Source organism: Hylobates moloch, unplaced genomic scaffold (genome assembly GCF_009828535.3).
Source record: "Hylobates moloch isolate HMO894 unplaced genomic scaffold, HMol_V3 SCAFFOLD_7, whole genome shotgun sequence".
NCBI classification, from domain to species: domain Eukaryota; kingdom Metazoa; phylum Chordata; class Mammalia; order Primates; family Hylobatidae; genus Hylobates; species Hylobates moloch.
Genome location: NW_026652282.1, coordinates 3,054,120 through 3,070,114, shown reverse-complemented (window position 1 = coordinate 3,070,114; position 15,995 = coordinate 3,054,120).

Below are 15,995 nucleotides of genomic sequence, written 5' to 3'. Positions count from 1 at the left end.
TTTTTTTTTTTTTTTTTTTTTTTTTTTTTTTTTACTTTCTTAACTTGCTTTCACTTTACTCTATGGACTCACCTCAAATTCTTTTTTGTGCGAGATCCAAGAACCCTCTCTTGGGGTCTGGATAAGGACCCCTTTCTGGTAACACCACCATTGACATTTGGGAGGAGATATTTCTTATGATGGGAAGCTGTCCTGTGCCCTGTAGTATCACTGGGCCTCTGCCTGCTAGATGCCAGTAACAACCTCCCAGCGAGGACAAATAAAAAACGTGTCCAGATATTGCTAAAAATCCCTAGAGGACCCAGTTGCCTCTGATTTCCCCTGAGTAGCTAAGCATAGCCAGACCTTACATTTGTATAAATGAATGAAAGAAAGAATAAGTCATTTTCCTAACAATGGTTACTTTACATTTGAAATGCTAGAGCCCTTTCCCCACTTCTCTTTATGAACACAGAGATTGCCTGGAAAAAGTCTATGCACTTAACCCTTCTACTAGGTGGCTTTGGGTATAGAAGAAAAAAGCCCCACACCCTAGAGCAATCAACATTTAGGAAAGTGAAATCACAGGAGAAAGAGGGTGTCATACAAGTCGTTACTAATTTCCTTGACAAACGCTGTTTTGAGGAGCACTGTTAACTCTCTGAAATCACTGTTTTCTCCCTCCTGAAAGATTTTTAGAGAGGATTCCTTTCAAAATTGAGTTCTGGGACTCCGTGTTTCCAGTGGAATGCCGTCACCATGAGACCCCGTGACGCACTAGCCCAGGAATGTCGGCAATAGCCAAGCAGAGCCCTGTGCCTGTTCTCTTCCTGGCACAGAGGCACACAAAACCCAAGCAGGCCCACCCAAATCAGATCCTGGGCTATGGGAAAGCCTTCGTGAATGAGCTCATTGAAGTGGAGAGATGAAAATGAGGGAGCTCTGAAACTGGCAGGGCCTTCAAAGGATTCCTAGGGGAAATTCCTCTGCCCAGAAAGCAAGGTAAGGGGCCTAAAGCCCAAACAAGGACCCTCCTGCTTAGTAGGGAAAGACAGAAAGCTCCACTCTCTTCACCTCGCCCCCCACCCCCCACCCCATAAAACAAAGCTATTCGGGATGCTTCAAATGCCAAGTAGTGCAACAAATCACTTTGCCAAACGTGATCTCTGAAGTCAGGGGTGCTCAGCTCCGGCAAATGCCCCTCTGTGTCTCCTCATCCATGCAAGATGCTTTGCAATGAGAATGTTTACACTAGCCCTCCGTAAAGCACACAGTTACAACCCATCAGGAGGTATGCAATCAGCAACCAGGATGCACTGTCTGCTCTGGGCTTAGAGGCTATGAGCTAGGGCCATTTACGTAACTGAGTCAATGAAGGTGGTGAAAAGGGTTTTGATTTCTATCTTGCATGTGGAATCTCATTCTCTCTTAGAGATAATGAGTTATGGGGTCATCTATCCTTCCTTTGGAAAATGATCTGAGATGACACTGTAGCTCCCCATCCTCTGGGAATCACTGATGTCTGTTAGATTTTATAGGAAGCAATTGAGTTGAGTGTACCCCCTTTCCCCTGTCCTCAATCTAAGTGATAATATCTGGCCCCCCAAAGGGTGTCAGACTGCTTTGTTGATCTTAATTCTGGAATCCCTCTAATGCCTAACTGGGCTTCCCACAATACCAGTGCCCTGGCTTAAATGAGGTTTGCAATATGCACACATCTCTGAGGATGGCTCAACTCTCCTGGCCCCCAAGGAATTCCAGGTATTCCAGCCCTCTTAATTCCTCCTGAAGTCTCTTAACTTCCACCAGTCATCTTGTAATTCAGCCTAGATGACCAGATTTGCATTTGCACCTGTCAATCAGCCTTTCGAGTTCTTGATGGAGAGAGTGGAAAACATTCCATTCTTACCAGACAATTCCTCTCCATGCCACAGAGCTGGCAGAGCACCTAATTGTGATGCTGGGTAAAGTGGCTCTCCAGGGGCACTGGGCAGCTACAGTTTTGAGGACAAGCACCCACACACAGCCAGTGGGCCCCAGGGCAAGCGCACTGTGAGGCATGAGACTCTATCCAGTAAAGTTGGAGCCTTCAACCCGATAACTCCACCAACATTTGAAAACTCCAATTGCCTCTGGAAGATACTGCCGCTTTCTTCTCCAGGAAAGCACCTTCTGTCTGCTGAGAGTAATACTGTGTGTGGAAAGTCCCTTACCACGGAGTGTTCAGACACTGGAGAAAGGGAAAGGGAGTCACCACTCTGAGAGAATCCACAAGAGATCTGTGAAGCTGGTGGAATTTCAGGGTGCAGGGTGTCCTATTCATACAGTAGACCCGAGTGTGTGCTGCTCGCATTCCAAAACAACAGGACAGGGGAACTGAGGACCTATATAGAGAGCCTCTGCCTATATAAATCAGCTTTCCTTCCAAACCATAAAGCCAAGGAACAATAGAGCTGTGAATCCTGGGAAGCATTTTGATTTTGTGTTCTTTCACATCTGTCTCATTAGCATACGAGATAAAGTTAGTTAGTTGCAGGTTGTTTGTTTGTTTTTGTTTTTTTTTTTAAATGAACAAGACAGGTGTAAAATCTATAAACACCCGCTAGATCAGTAACTGCCTCTCAACAAGACCAGCTGGCACATCAACATCTCCAGGAGATCATATCTTAAATGTAAAGTGAACAGTTAATGTTCTTTAACTACCCTTATTTTAAAAGCCATAGGAAACCTTTTGCGGGGGGGTGGGGGGGCATCTCCCCAAACTCCTGTGTATGACAAGAGCTCTGCACAAAAGATAGGAAGACCCGGTCAGCCTAGGCCGCCTCAGCAAGGCAGTTGGTTTATGTTCTGCTGAGAAGCCATGGAGCGATTATGTGAAGAAAGCCTGTTCTCTTTACCGGTGCCAAGAAAAAGATTAGATAAGAAAAGGTCACTGAGGCAAGGAGGGGTGAGTGGTTGTTTAATTTTTAACAAACATTGCGCACTCCATAGCATGGCTGTTTCCCCCACTGTGTGATGTTTCAAACATTAATTGAATAAAGGGATGGTCTAAGCAAAGCTAAAAGTAGCCCTAAACAGAATGTTCCTTTGTGATTGGTAAGAATAGTTTGGGACTACATAGTCATGGGGCCTCAGAAGGACAGAAAGTCTACATCCAAGTTTGTGTTTTTTAAATGATTAGATCCAATCTGTGGGTATTTGGTAAGTTGCCAAAACATTTCTTTAAATGTGTCGGCTGGGAGCGGTGGCTCACGCCTGTAATCCCAGCAGTTTGGGAGGCCGAGGTGGGAGGATCAGTGGAGCCCAGGAGTTCAAGACCAGCCTATGCAACATAGGGAGACTCCCATCTCTACAAAAAATAACAAAAAATCGCCAAGCGCCTATAGTCCCAGCTGCTTGGGAGGCTGAGGTGGGAGGGTCGCTTGGACTCAGATCAAGGCTACAGTGAGTTATGATCGCACCACTGCACTCCGGCTTGGGCGACAGAGCAAGGCCTTGTCTCAAAAAAAAAAAGGACAGATGTTGCAGGGATGAAGAGTGGGATGAGGTGGGCGGAGCTGAGGAAGCAAAGGACATGTTTGGGGAAATGACGGGAGTCGGTGAGGCAGAATCCAGAGATGTAGAAGGGAAGTCAGCATAAACATTGGCCTAAGCCCTCCTTGTGAGGGGCTGCAATGTAAAATGAAATCCTTCATACTACAGGAGACTCCACGGACTCCTTATCCAGAGCAATAAGGGGAAATCTAGCAGCAGTTGTAATCTTAAATTCCTTCTAAGAGGCAGAAAAGATAAGACACATACACAGAGGAGAAGGCCACGTGGAGATGGAAGTAGAGAGTGCAGTGATGTGGCCACAAGCCCAGGAAAGCCTAGAGCCCCCAGGAGCTGGGAAGGGCCCTCCCCTAGCATCTCTGGGAAGAACTGGATACAATTGTAGTGGATTGAACAGTTGCCTCCAGAAAGATAAATCCACATCATAAAGCCCAGAACCTGGAATATGACCTTATTTAGAAAAATAGTCTTTGCAGATTTGTAATTAAAGTCAGATCTGGAGATGAGATTATTCTGACTTATGGTGGCCTTAGTTCAATGACCAGTGTCCTTCTAAGAGACAGAAGAGGAGACATGGACACAGAGGAAAATGCCACGTGCCACGTGGAGACAGAGGCAGAGACAAGTGATATGGCCACAAGCCTAGGGATACCTGAAGCCCCCACGACCTGGGAGAGACAGGAAGCATCTTTCCCTAGAGCCTCCGGAGGGCATGCCCCCCCTGCCCATACCTTGTTCTCAGACTCCTGTTCTCCAGGACTGGGAGACGATAGAATTTTTATTATGTTAAACCACCCAGTTTGTAATAATTTGTTACAGAGGTCCTGGAAAACTAAACCTAATAAACTAGTACAGATTCATGACACTACTGCGTTGATTTGCCTCTGCAGAGAAGTAGGTACCATCCAGGCAAGGGTTCAAAGCGGCTGGTAGAGAGCTGGGCTCAGAGCAGGAGGAAAGACCAGGCTTTTGCTGAACTCCTGGATGGACACAAGCTGTGGAAAGGTTACCAGCAACTGGCTGCTAAGAAGACAGGTCAGTGTGTTTACCTGATAGACCCAATTCAAGATCAAAGGAAGCTTCAAAAACAACGCACCAGTTACTTCCAGCAAGAATTCCAGGAAGACCCTGAAAATCTTCTATGTCTGTAATGTGGCTGAGTCTGGCTGAATACGCCCTGCAAAGGGAGTATAAAAATGTATCTTGTGTTTCAAAGCTTCTCAATGTATCTTTTCATTTGTGCCTTTCAAAAACCAATGTGATTCCACCGGGCTGGCCTGTCTCTACAATGCAGGCTGTAAGACACCCTACTGTACCCTTCTGAGAGGTTTTTCTTAGCTGATTGATTGGGAAGGGTACAGGCACAGCCCCCTTCATGGGAGGAAGAGGCGTCTGCTTCAATAAGTATATGACTGTGGCTGGCAGATTAAACAGACACTACAATGGAGTTACTTGGATTCTTAAAGTTACCCAAACAAATGAGCAAAGAAAATTCATATAACCCCATCAAAAAGTGGGCAAATGCCATCAACAGACATTTCTCAAAAGAAGATATACAAATGGCCAACAAACATGCTCCACATGCCAACAAACAAAAAATGCTCAACGTCACTAATCATCAGAGAAATGCAAATTAAAGCCACAACGAGATACCAACTTACCCTGCAAGAAGGGCCATTAATAAACAGTCAAAAAACAATGAATATTGGTGTGGATATGGCAAAAAGTGAATGCTTGTACACTGCCGGTGGGAATCTAAATTAGTACAACGTCTATGGAAAACAGTATGGAGATTTCTCAGAGAACTAAAAGTAGACCTACCATTTGATCCAGCAATCCCACTACTGGGCATCTACCCAAAGGAAAAGAAGCCATTATATGAAAAGGACGCCTGCACGCATATGTTTATTGCAGGAGAATTCACAAATGCAAGATATGGAATCAACCTAAGTGCCCATCAACCAATGAGTAAATAAAGAAAATATGGTATATATACAGCATAGAATACTACTCAGCCATAAAAATGAATGAAATAATATCTTTGTGACGGGGCTGGAAGCCATTACTTTAAGTGAAGTAACTCAGGAACGGAAAACCAAATACCGTAGGTTCTCACTTATAAGTGGGAGCTAAACTATGAATACGCAAAGGCATATGGAGTGGTAAAACAGACACTGGAGACTCAGAAGTTGGGAGGGTGGGAGGGAGGTGAGGGATAAATAACTACATACTGGGTACAATGTACACTACTCAAGTGACAGGTGCACTAAAATCTCAGACCTCACCACTAAACAATTAATCCATGTAGGCAAAAATTACTTGTACCCCAAAAGCTATTGAAATAAAAAATATATAGTTTTAAAAGTTACTACAACTATAGTTGGTGTGATGGTTAGTTTTATGTGTCTGCTTGGCTAGAAACTGGTGACCAGTTGTTTGTCCGAACACTTAGTCTAGACGTTGTGGGGAAGGAACTTTTTTGTTTGTTTGTTTTAGAGACAGCGTCTTGCTCTGTCACCTCGGCTGGAGTGCAGTGGTGCAAATAATACAACTCACTCCAGCCTCAACCTTCTGGGCTTAAGCAAACCTCCTGCCTCAGCCTCCTGAGTAGCTACGACTACAGGCACAAACCCCAATGCCTGGCTAAAGTATTAAAAATTTTATAGATATGAGTCTTGCTATGTTGCTCAGGTGGGTCTCACTATGTTGCTCTGACTTCAAGTCATCCTCCTGACTCAGCCTCTCAAAGTGCTGGGATTACAGGTGTGAGCCACCAAGTCCAGCCAAGGGAAGGGATTTTTCTTTTGAGATGTGGTGAATATTTACTATCAGTTGAGTTTTAGTAAAGCACATTGCCCTCCGTAATATGGGTGGGTCCCATTCAGCCAGTCAAAGGCCTCAAGCACAAAGACCAATGTTTCCCAAAGAAGGAGAAATTCAGCTTCCAGACTCCGACATAGAAATTCGGCCTGGGTTTCCAGCAGTTAGACACAGGACTACGTCATCCACTGTTTTCCCGGTCTCCAGCAAGCCAGCCTGCTTTGCACATTGTTGCCAGCCTCTGGCACAATCAAATAAACCTTTCTCCCTCTCTGTCTTTCCTCTTTCTCTGCATATATAGGTTGGTGCAAAAGTAATTGCGGTTTTTGCCATGAAAAGTAATTACTTTTGCAACAATTTAGTACATGTATTTGTGTGTGTATGTATATCTACATATACATATATGTATATGCACATGTGTATGTGTGTATATACATTCATCTATATATGTGTATATATACACATGTGGATGTGTGTATTATGTGTATATATGTAATGTATATATACTGTATGTTTGCATACATGCATGCATGTATATGTGTATATATACATACAAATGGTATATATGTGTATATATACATGTATGTATATATGCACATGCACAGTATATATACACTACATATATATATACACCCATATCCTATTGGTTCTGTTTTTCTGAGAACCCTGACTCATATGGGTGGCTAAGGTATTTTTTTTTTATTTTTATGGGTATACAGTATGTGTATATATTTATGGAGTATGTAGGATATTTTGATACAGGCATACAATACAATATCATGTAAACTTTGGTATCTATCTCCTCAAGCACTTATCCTTTGTGTTACAAACAATCCAATGATACTCTTTTAGCTATTTTTAAATAATAGTTAAATTATTATTGACTGTAGTCACCCTGCTGTGCTATCAAACACTAAATCTTATTCATTTTTTCTACTATTTTTTGTACCCATTAACCATCTCTACTTCCCCTCTCACCACCACCCCCACTACCCTTCCCAGCCTTTGGTAATCATCATTCTACACTCTATTCCCATGAATCCAATTGTTTTAATTTTTAGCTCCCACAAATAAGTGACAACATGCATAATGTTAACTCTGCTGAACCACTTTGTTTGGGGGGGAGGGACCGAGAGATACAGAAAGAGAGACAAAAACAGAGAAAGAGAGAGATAAGAGACAGAGATAAAGAGACAGAAGGAAACAGACAGAGAGCTGTTTTTTTTTTGTATATGAAGCATATATTTCTCGTCATCTCTGAATGAAGAATTGTGTGTATTAAACCTTTCCAGAGTGGTTTTGTCGTGCACTGTCTTAGCTAACCTAGGACTACACGTTCCAACATCCTCTTCTGTCTGTTTCAGAGCCGCTGCATCACTCACACTTCAAAGCTTTCACAGTCATTGTTGCCTTTTATTCTTATAATACTTCTCTAAGGTCAAACTAGGTGATATTTTTATTGCCACTATCATCACTTTCTTGTTGTCTCATTTATAGATGAGAATGCTGATAGGAACAAAACCAGAATTCTTTTCATGTTGACTTCTTATCTTTTTTATTACACTGTGCTCCTAGTATTATGAGGTTCCTATGAGCATTCAGTTCATGTGTCTATGTTTGTAACACAGTGTCTGATACATAGTATCTGGAATAAACAGCCTTGATAGTAAAAATTAACAGTTCACATCAAAATGCCCTCACATTTAGTTAAAAAAAAAGTGGATATATAAAAAGGAAAAAACATAATTTAGTGGATTATCGATGTTCATGTATACCATTTTCATACCGGTCTCGTGTGAAACTGGCCAAATGCATTAATCTGGCAGCTATAAATGCAAGTTTCCAAATGTGTTCTTTTCCTAGAAATGTATGCATTGTTTAAGTCATTGTGCCAATGTGCATGCATGCTCCTCCTGGGAAGTTTAGAGTGACAGAAGATGTTTAAAGACAGACGCGAATCTTTGAAAATTGCATTCTCTGAACTGTAAGGCAGATTTCTCCACAATCCCTTGAGTAATGCAAAGCTACACTTTCAAGCACAGGAGAACTAAAATGTTCCTGAGAGACTGGCCCACTACCCATCACCCTCTTTAGAAAGGCATTAGGCTGATACCTTAATAAGGACTGTAAATAGCATTAAAGAACGATTTAAATTGTTTCCTTGAGAACACTAACTTCTGTGTCACTGAAACATTTTGCTAGTAATTATTTAAGAGGGAAATTATCAACGAGCAGAACAGAGGTGAAATTCTTTACGTTACAAAATGCTTTTAACGTATTCTAGAAAAGAGACCACTCACAAACTTGGAAGTCTCTTTTGCAGAGTGCTCCATCCACTCAGCCTCATATGGATTCCATAGAGAAAAATAAACGACACGATGCCTGCTGTCATCTCGACAAAGTACCAGTAGATGATAAATCATTAAACACTATGGCAGAAGATGCATGACTCGTTTCTTTGCAATGAAGTGGAACAAGTCTGAACCCTCAGGTCCGGAAGCCCAGCTTTACTGAAGCTTTACTGAACAAAAGCTCAGACTCATTTTAAAATTATCTTTGACACGGAGGCTGCAATATCACCCTCTCTTCAGGGTTCTTCAGAAGCTCCTTTGAAGCTCTTTTTGAATTTAAATATACATTTATAAAGCCATGGTTGGAAGGCAGAGTTCTGCAACCCTTTTTTTTGTTGTTGTTCCCCAGGAGCCAGATAATACTTTAGACTTTTCACTCTGTATACCCAAGAAGCAATGCTGAGAAGATTATGTAAGGACATATACAACCAATTAAGTTTGTTTCGACTTTTAAATTCAGGGATACATGTGCAGGTTTGTTTCATAGGTAAATGTGTGTCATGGGGGTTTGCTGTGCAGATTATTTCATCACCCAGGTATTCTCATTAGTTATTTTTCCCAATCCTCTCCCTCCTCCCACCCTCCACCCTCTGATAGGCCCCAATGTGTGTTGTTCTCCTCTAGGTATCCATGTGTTCTCATCATTTAGCTTCCACTTATAAGTGAGAACATGCAGCATTTGGTTTTCTGTTCTTGTGTTAGTTTTCTAAGGATAATAGCCTCCAGATCCATCCATGTCCCCGCAAAAAATATGATCTCGTTCTTTTTTATGTTTGTAGAGTATTTCATGGTGTATATGTAACACATTTTCTTCACGCAGTCTGTCATCGATGGGCATTTAGGTTGATTCCACGTCATTGCTATTATGAATAGTGATGCAATGAACATATGAACCATTCTTAACACACCAGTCATTAAAAAAACTGTACCAAACACAGAAACATGGCAGCAGGTCAGACTTAACCCATGGGTCATAGTTTACTGTCCTCTGTCTGAAAGTATCAAGAATGGTCTAAGTTGCCTTATGAGTAGTAATTTTAGTAGTAATAATACTATTAAAAATAATCCAAATAACTGAAATTTACCTGTTGAAGCTTACAGAATCATTTCACATGCATTACCTTATTTGATTTAGGTGAGTTCCTTCATTTCAACCATCACTGTAAGTGCTATCTCCATTGGGAGCTTTAAGGAGGGGACTAATCTGATTTAATTCCATGAGGCTAGAACCATCTTTTGTCTGAGATGTTCATAAAATGCTTTGTGGGATCAGCTGGCAATGAAGGATGGCCCAGCAGTTCTACGTGCTATTTTATTGACATTGCCTTCTACAAGACAGGATTTAGAGAAAAACAATAGGCAGTGCATAATACCACTTAATCCTCAGAAGGATTTTAGAGGATAAAAGATGTGTAGCCAGGTTTCCAGTAGGGACTGTGGAATTTCACCTATTTGCTCTTATGATCACCGACTCAGTCGCATGTGTTACCTCTCCCTGCACAAATGCAAGTTCCATCAGAGACACTTCTCTATTGTTTGCCAGCTCAAATACAAACAAGCCCAAATTCATCTTGCAAAAATCATTCTTACGTCTGAAGCAATAAATATCATTCAATGCAGTAGGCTGGACGTAGGTTGCATAGGTAGGTTGCAGAGTGCTCCATCCACTCAACCTCATAAGGATTCAATAGAGAAAAATAAACGACGTGATGCCTGCTGTCATCTCTACAAAGTACCAGAAGATGATAAATCATTAAACTCTGTGGCAATGAAGTGGAGCAAGTCTGAACCCTCAGGTCAGGAAGCCCAGTTCCCTCACGGCCTCACTGGTAAAGGATCATCCCGTGGTTATTAACCTCTCTTTCCCCCTTCACTCCACATGCAGGAGTTTGAAACCGAACCGGAGGAAATCGAATAGGAAGAGTTCTAAGATTTCAGTAAGATAGAAAGCCTTCAACGATTTTCTCTTTCCCAATCCTTGCTTTAAGAATGTAACTGCTACAGGGTGTGGTGGCTCACGCCTGTAATCCCAGCACTTTGAGAGGATTGCTTGAGCCCAGGAGTTCCAGACCAGTCTGGGCAACGTGGCAAAACCCCGTCTCTACAAAAAATGTAAAAATTAGCTGGGGATGGTGTCATGCACCTGTAGTTCCAGCTACTTGGGTGGCTGAGACAGGAGGATCAATTGAGCCCACAAGGTTGAGGCTATAGTGAGCCACGATCATGCCACTACACTCCACCCTGGATGACAGAGTGAGACCCTGTCTCAAAGAAAAAAAAAAAAAAAAAAGAATTCAGCTCAGAAACTACTAGATTCATATGACCCAGCATGTGGCTGCTTGAATACTACCATGACAACTATTCCATGGAATCTGCCTTGGCAATAGTCATGTTTTTTATTGGGGTTCATTTAAACATGCAGCACCATAAACTCCTGGAAATCAATACTCCAGGTAATAACACTTTCTCTTTTGCTTCCCCACATTATTTTTGTACAGTGAAGATACATTTATTAGTTTAAAGGAACTTTTAAAAGTTTTTTAATTATGGTAAAATACACACAGCCTAAAATGTGCCGTTTTAACCATTTTAAAGTGTTCAGTAGTAATTAAGAACACTCACATTGTTGAGTAAGCAAATCTCTAGAACTCTCTTCTTTACTTTTAACTTTAATTTTAGGTTCAGGCATACATGTGTAGGTCTGTTATTTAGGTGATATTGTTTGGGTCTCTGTCCCCACCCAAATCTCGCCTCCGATTGTAATCCCCAGGTGTCCAGGGAGACACCCGGTGGGAGGTGATTGGATCATGGGGGTTGTTTCCCCCTTGCTGTTCTCGCAATAGTGAGGGAGTTCTCACGAGATCTGATAGTTTATAAGTGACAGTTTCCCCTGCTCTCCCTCTCCTTCCTGCCACCTTGTAAAGAAGGTGCTTGCTTCCCCTTCACCTTCCATCATGATTGTTAGTTTCCTGAGGCCTTCCCACGGGTGCAGAACTGTGAATCAATTAAATCTCTTTATAAATTACCCAGTCTCAGGGTGTTCTTTACAGCAGCGTGGAAATGGACTAATACAATAGGTAAACTGCGGGTCACGGGGTGTGGTGTACAGATTGTTTTGTCAGCCAGATAATAAGCATAGCCCCAGCTCAGTGTTTTTTCTGATCCTTTCCCTCTTCCCACCTCCCATCCTCAAGAATGTTCCATTGTGTGGTGTTCCCCTCTATGTGTCCATGTGTCCTCATTGTTTAGCTCCCATTGATAAGTGCAAACATATGGTACTTAGTTTTCTGTTTCTGCATTGGTTTGCTTAGGATAATAGCCTCCAGCTCCATCCTTATCACTGCAAAGAACATAATCTTGCAGAATTCTTTTCGTCTTGCAAAATGCGGACTCTGTACCTATTAAACAACAAATCCCCATTCCCCCTGCCCCAACCCTCGGGAAACACCATTCTATTTTCTGAATGAATTGCATTCCACAAATCTGATGACTTTAGAAGCCTCCTATGAGTGGGATCACATATTTCTTTTCTTGTGATAAGTTTATTTCACATAGCTTCATGTTCTCAAGGTTAATAAAGGGAATTTGGTTGTTTTTTTTTTTTTTTTTTAAAAAAAAGCTTGTTTCACAAGGCATAGAATTATAGAATACAATAACCCCAATGTAGGAACATTTTAGACAAACTTGGGTGGAATATATTTTTCTAAAATCTAGTGATTGGCTCCATTGCATAAAGATGAACAACATAATTAAAATTCATGTATTCCATTTTCAAATAGCGTCCACATCGTCTAAAAGTATGGGGGCAGTTTTCACAGTTTAGTCTGGGGATTTAATTAGGAACATGGCACTGAGACACCATGTCTGCCAATTAAAAAACTAGAGCACAGAGTAATAACTAATAAAAATGATTTAAAAGTACTTTGGAAACATAGCCTGAAATGTCTGTGCAACAGGATAATGGTGATTTTGGTGGTTATGGGGCAGTTGTTTCCAATAATAGTCGAATGTGCTCAATCCAGAAAAATGATGTAAGATGCTTTTAAGATTGGTTACCTTCTTAAAGGGTCATCCTGGTTTTATTCTTATTTAATAGAAAAGGCTTTGTTAGGCACACTTTAAGTAAGACATGAAACACCTAAAAAACAACATCATTAAAGAATATGTATTTTTTCCCATGTGTTTTTACCTTTTCTTATTTCAAGGCTTCTTGTCTAATTATTTATATTAAAGAGAAACAGTGAGTGTCACATTTAGATTATGAGAAGAACATTCTCTGCTGAGGATAATGCATCCTAAAGTTATTTACCTGGAGGAAGAGTGTTTGTTTTACCTTCATACAGCAGGGTAATCCTGCACACAAGTGTAAAGGGTATGGTTTTGCGACACTTGGATTTTAGTTAGTGCCTCCTCGCCAATTCAGTAACCTCAGATGAGCCGTGTGGCTTTTCTACATCATGTGAAATGAGGAAGCTGCATGGATTATGAGTCTTCAAATAAAATTGTGGCTGAAACTGCAATCCTTTAAAAACAAGAACAACAGAAATCCATAAGATTCTGAGCAATGGATTCAAGAGCAATCCATAAAACAATCAGAAAGCTCTTCTATCATTCCTAGTCTCCACCTCTATCATTAACAATCTCCACCCCTCACCCCTAGGCCAAGTGGTGCTCAGAACAGAGTTTGAAAATCTCTGGGCTATGTCAGCTCTAAGATACCACCTAGCTTGGATACACAGTTCAAAGACCTGGTAATAAACAAGCAAGCTGGAGAAAAATCTGCTGGTCATTGGTTGCAAATTAGAAAACATATTTTGAAGATGCCAGGGATAGCAGCTTATGGCCTTGTTCCCTTTGGTATTCAGAAACCTCGCTGGAGATATAAAAGGAGGGAGTAGGGCATCTGGGGTCCTGAACCTATGGGGAAGTTCTCTGGGCAACACCCAGGAGAGGGCTTTAGGACCAGCCCCTAGTGGCCCATACTGGTAGACCTCTCTAGCTCATTGCCTCGTGGAGGTTTTCACCTCGCTGCTTGGAGTGGGTTCTTCTCTGGGCATCTTCCTGAGTATGCTGACACAACTGTTCCCCGCGCAGAACCCTGTGTGCCTAATGCATACAAGAGGATGACCATTTTCCCCTCCTGATCCCTATAGAGATTTGGAAGCAGAAGCCACCTCCCTTTACTTCTTAGGGAAGGGTGGACCTCACTTGCGCAGGTTGTTGCCTACTGGCCTATTAAACTGCTCCCTCTTCTACTGCCCACCAGAATGAGAGACGGTTGGACACAGTGTCTCATGCCTGAAATCCCAGCACTTTGGGAGGCTGACGTGGGTAGATCACTTAAGCCCAGTGGTTTGAGATCAGCCTGGGCAACATGCTGAGACCCTGTCTCTGCAGCAGAAAATAAACAAACAAAAAAATTAGCTGGGCATGGTGGTGTGTGTGTATACTCCCAGCTACTCAGGAGGCTGAGGTGGGAGGATCCTTTGAAGCCAGGGGCTTGATGCTGCAGTGAGCTGTGATTATACCACTGCACTCCAGCCTGGGTAACAGAGTGAGACCCTGTCTCAAAAAAAAAATAAAGAAGAAGAAGAAAAGAAAAGAGAAAAGAATGAGAGCCTTCTCTGGTAAGCTGCTTTGTTTGGTGCAGAGGAAAAAAATCAATTAATCTTAAAAAAATTAGTATCTCATTTAAAAATGAGAAAGAGACACTATCAACATCTAATGAGGAGGATATAATCGGAGAGAAAGAGACACTATCAACATCTAATGAGGAGGATATAATCGGAGAGACAAAAGTGAGAGTAGAGATGAAAGATCTTGTGACCACCAAGGAGATAAAATGAGGATATTTTTTAAAGAGACTTTCTGAATTTAAGAACGATATTGGTAAAATTTAAAAATCAATAAAACAGGCAAGTTAAAAAGTGATGAGTCGCTGCTGATAAACTACATTGATATTTTGGAAACACAAATGAAAAAATTATCTCAGGAGGTAGGAGGCAAAAATAGAAAAAGGACAATTCTCATTAAATTGATTAATCACAAAGGCACAGAAAAAATCTTATAAGCCTCCACAAATGAAGGATTACCTGTAATAAAAAGAAAATTAGTCTTGAATCAAACATACTCATCACCATACAGGAATCTAGAAAACAGTTAATATTACATACTATGACTGGAAAACAGCTGGGATCCAAGCATCCTGTATATACTAACTATTTTACTGGAAGGAAAAAGGAAACAGAAAAAGAAAAGAATTTTTTTAAATATATGCAGCATCTCAGAAGATTTACTTTCCTTACTGAGACTAATATGCACAAAAATACTCAACACAAACAAACAAAACATCTGGCCAGTGCAGTGGCTCACATCTGCGATCCCAGCATTTTGGGAGGCCAAGGCAGGAGGATCACTTGAAGCCAGGAGTTCAAGGCCAGTCTGGGCAACACAGCAAGATTGAAACCCCATCTCTACCAAAAATAATTGTTTCAAAAATTAGCATGGTGGTGGCATACACCCTGAGTCCTAGCTACTCAGTAGGCTGAAGGATAAGCCCAAGAGTTTGAGGCTGTCGTGAGCTATGATTGTACTCTGCATTCCAGCCTGGGCCACGAGAAAAACAAAACAGAAAAAGTCTGAGTAGAGATAAAGGAAGATGGTGAGACTAGAAAACCATTTTGAGCAATGGATCTCATTACATAAAAATATGTTTTTAAATATTTATATTTAGAGTTAGATTATAAATATATTTTTCAAAAAGAATGATAATAGTATTAGTGGATATTATAACATGCTCTCTAAAATAATATGTATACATACAGAAAAATATGTGTAAATATATAAACAAAAACATATGTGTAAATATGTACACACATATACAGAAACACATATGTGTAAATATATACATATATAGAAACATATGTGTAAGCATATACATACATATAAAAATACACGTGTAAATATATACACACATATACAGAAACGTGTAAATGTATACATGCATATACAGAAACATATGTGTAAATATATACATATACAGAAACATGTAAGTATATACATACATACACCAAAAGCATATATGTGTAAATAAATACACACATATACAGAAACATACGTGTAAGTATATACATACATACACCAAAAACATATATGTGTAAATATATACATAAAAATACAGAAATATATGTGTAAATATATATATACACATATACCTAAACAGATATATGTATTTTCTTGCAAGAAAACCGTTTATATATATATATATTTTTATTTTTATTTTTATTTATTTTT